Genomic DNA, 5,266 nt, shown 5'->3' with positions numbered 1-5,266 from the left:
ACACACACACACACACACAATACCCTCCCACACACACACACACACACACACACAATACCCTCCCACACACACACACACACACACACAATACCCTCCCACACACACACACACACACACACAATACCCTCCCACACACACACACACACACACACAAAATACCCTCCCACACACACACACACACGCACACAAAATACCCTCCGACACACACACACACAAAATACCCTCCCACACACACACACACATACACAATACCCTCCCACACACACACACACATACACAATACCCTCCCACACACACACACACATACACAATACCCTCCCACACACACACACACACACACAATACCCTCCCACACACACACACACACACAATACCCTCCCACACACACACACACACACAATACCCTCCCACACACACACACACACACAATACCCTCCCACACACACACACACACAATACCCTCCCACACACACAATACCCTCCCACACACACACACACACAATACCCTCCCACACACACACACACACAAGACCCTCCCACACACACACACACACAATACCCTCCCACACACACACACACATACACAATACCCTCCCACACACACACACATACACAATACCCTCCCACACACACACACATACACAATACCCTCCCACACACACACACATACACAATACCCTCCCACACACACACATACACAATACCCTCCCACACACACACACATACACAATACCCTCCCACACACACACACATACACAATACCCTCCCACACACACACATACACAATACCCTCCCACACACACACATACACAATACCCTCCCACACACACACATACACAATACCCTCCCACACACACACATACACAATACCCTCCACACACACACACACACACAATACCCTCCCACACACACACACAATACCCTCCCACACACACACACACACAATACCCTCCCACACACACACACACACAATACCCTCCCACACACACACACACACAAGACCCTCCCACACACACACACACACACAATACCCACCCACACACACACACAATCCCCTCCCACACACACACACACACAATACCCTCCCACACACACACACACACAATACCCTCCCACACACACACACACACAATACCCTCCCACACACACACATACACAATACCCTCCCACACACACACACACACACAATACCCTCCCACACACACACACACACACAATACCCTCCCACACACACACACACACACACACAATACCCTCCCACACACACACATACACAATACCCTCCCACACACACACATACACAATACCCTCCCACACACACACATACACAATACCCTCCCACACACACACATACACAAAACCCTCCCACACACTCACACACACAATACCCTCCCACACACACACATACACAATACCCTCCCGCACACACACATACACAATACCCTCCCACACACACACATACACAATACCCTCCCACACACACACATACACAATACCCTCCCACACACACACATACACAATACCCTCCCACACACACACATACACAATACCACACACACACACATACAGAATACCACACACACACACACACACATACACAATACCACCACACACACACATACAGAATACCACACACACACACACATACAGAATACCACACACGCACACATACAGAATACCACGCACACACACTTACAGAATACCACACACACACACACATACAGAATACCACACACACACACACATACAGAATACCACACACACACACACATACAGAATACCACACACACACACACATACAGAATACCACACACACACACACATACAGAATACCACACACACACACACATACAGAATACCACACACACACACACATACAGAATACCACACACACACACACATACAGAATACCACACACACACACACATACAGAATACCACACACACACACACATACAGAATACCACACACACACACACATACAGAATACCACACACACACACACATACAGAATACCACACACACACACACATACAGAATACCACACACACACACACATACAGAATACCACACACACACACACATACAGAATACCACACACACACACACATACAGAATACCACACACACACACACATACAGAATACCACACACACACACATACAGAATACCACACACACACACACATACAGAATACCACACACACACACACATACAGAATACCACACACACACACACATACAGAATACCACACACACACACACATACAGAATACCACACACACACACACATACAGAATACCACACACACACACACATACAGAATACCACACACACACACACATACAGAATACCACACACACACACACATACAGACTACCACACACACACACACACACAGACGAACACACACACACACACATACAGAATACCACACACACACACACATACAGAATACCACACACACACACACATACAGAATACCACACACACACACACATACAGAATACCACACACACACACACATACAGAATACCACACACACACACACATACAGAATAGCACACACACACACACATACAGAATACCACACACACACACACATACAGAATACCACACACACACACACATACAGAATACCACACACACACACACACACATACAGAATACCACACACACACACACACACATACAGAATACCACACACACACACACACCCACATACAGAATACCACACACACACACACACATACAGAATACCACACACACACACACATACAGAATACCACACACACACACACATACAGAATACCACACACACACACACACACATACAGAATACCACACACACACACACATACAGAATACCACACACACACACACATACAGAATACCACACACACACACACATACAGAATACCACACACACACACACATACAGAATACCACACACACACACACATACAGAATACCACACACACACACACACACATACAGAATACCACACACACACACACATACAGAATACCACACACACACACACATACAGAATACCACACACACACACACATACAGAATACCACACACACACACACATACAGAATACCACACACACACACATACAGAATACCACACACACACACATACAGAATACCACACACACACACACACAGAATACCACACACACACACATACAGAATACCACACACACACACATACAGAATACCACACACACACACATACAGAATACCACACACACACACATACAGAATACCACTCACACTCACACACAGAATACCACTCACACTCACACACAGAATACCACTCACACTCACACACAGAATACCACACACACACACACACACACACACACACACACACACAGAATACCACACACACACACACACACAGAATACCACACACACACACACACACACAGAATACCACACACACACACAGAATACCACACACACAGAATACCACACACACACACACACACACACAGAATACCACACACACACACACACACACAGAATACCACACACACACACACACACACAGAATACCACACACACACATACAGAATACCACACACACACATACAGAATACCACACACACACATACAGAATAGCAAACACACACACAGACAGAATACCACACACACACAAACACACACAGAATACCACACACACAAACACACACACACACACAGAATACCACACACACACACACACACACACAGAATACGATACACACACACAGTATACCACACACTCACACAAAATACCACCCACAGAGAATAGCACACACACAGACACACACACAGAATACCACACACACACACACACACACACACAGAATACCACACACACACACACACACACAGAATACCACACACACACACACACACACACAGAATACCACACACACACACACACACACAGAATACCACACACACACACACACACACACAGAATACCACACACACACACACACACACACAGAATACCATACACACACACACACACACAGAATACCACACACACACACACACACACAGAATACCACACACACACACACACACACAGAATACCACACACACACACACACACACAGAATACCCCCCCCCACACACACACACACACGTGCAAAGGACCAAAATAATCAGCACACTTCATCAGCTTTCTAATTGACACAGATGTTATCGATTTTCTCCCTCGAAAACTCCGGGTCACTTGGTCTTGCTCTAACCTGTCCTTAGTCCCTTTTTCTGGCGTTCAATTTTCGTCTTTACGTTCATTTCCTTCGCTATTTGCGGTTGTAAAATCTGTATAAATGTAGCGTTAAGTATTTTGCCCGGTAGATCACGTTAAGGTAAATAAAAGGGTTAGAGGATATGTATAATCCTTACAGATTATACCATCCACGAATTTGCGAAATCTTGCACACTTTAATCTACCCTAGTCACACGCAAATCCACAAGAACTTACGAAATAAATCTGTACTTACCAGTTTATGCAAAAATCACCCAACAAAGGCAGCACAAGGCACACAAAAACCGGATATATATTTTGCGGAAAAGGGACAAGGAGAGAGAGAAATTGCGCGAGCGTGTGTTTTCCTCTAGTTTAAATCCCTAAGTGTGACATGTGATCTAGCTGAGCCCTAGTCGTGTAATGGGTTTCCGAATGTACATTTACGTTTTTTATTTTCTTCTGAGTTAATTTAGTGTCATTTTAGTGAATTGCTTTCGTTTATAAGATGGTCTTTCATTATTGGTGGAGTTGTATCGTTGTGGGTAGAGATATTACAGTAAGGAAGGTTGTATTTGGAGATATTCGTGTCTAAATCGGCAACTGCTTGGATTGCGCAGTTTCCACATTGCAAAAATTGAAGTCCAATGCATGGTAAATACGCTGTCTGTGTTTAGTTATTTCATTTTATCCTGTGTGCCATGTTTTAGTAAGTGTTTTATAGATATATTTATCTTTGTTTTGCACAATTGCTATTATAGTTATGGTAATTGTAAGGAACGATCATGCAATACCCTTTTACCTTGTGGAATCGTCTACCATCATTATTCTTTATGATCAAGGTGTAATGATAAAAAAGCATATGAAAGATAAACAGACTATAAAATGAAACACAATTTCATGAAAATTATAATCATGAACATTACTGTGGCTGGAATTTATTTATCTCAAAAGTAGATATTTCAGCTCGTGTGTGTTTGAATTTCTCTCTTCATTAACATAATAATGTGTGAGG

The 5,266-nt window shown here is 43.9% G+C and overlaps 1 protein-coding gene across 1 annotated transcript in view; it reads right to left on the bottom strand.

The window, feature by feature from the left end:
* LOC113815514 (uncharacterized) overlaps positions 1-4,654 on the bottom strand; it is a 20,625-nt gene extending 15,971 nt beyond the window's left edge. Inside the window, exon 1 of the mRNA XM_027367576.2 lies at positions 4,508-4,654. The gene's annotated coding sequence lies outside the window, so the exon portion shown is untranslated. The remainder of the gene's footprint in view (positions 1-4,507) is intronic.
* Positions 4,655-5,266: the final 612 nt, after the last annotated feature.

This window comes from Penaeus vannamei, chromosome 31 (genome assembly GCF_042767895.1).
Source record: "Penaeus vannamei isolate JL-2024 chromosome 31, ASM4276789v1, whole genome shotgun sequence".
Lineage (NCBI taxonomy): Eukaryota > Metazoa > Arthropoda > Malacostraca > Decapoda > Penaeidae > Penaeus > Penaeus vannamei.
This window is presented reverse-complemented; position numbering and strand designations above follow the sequence as displayed.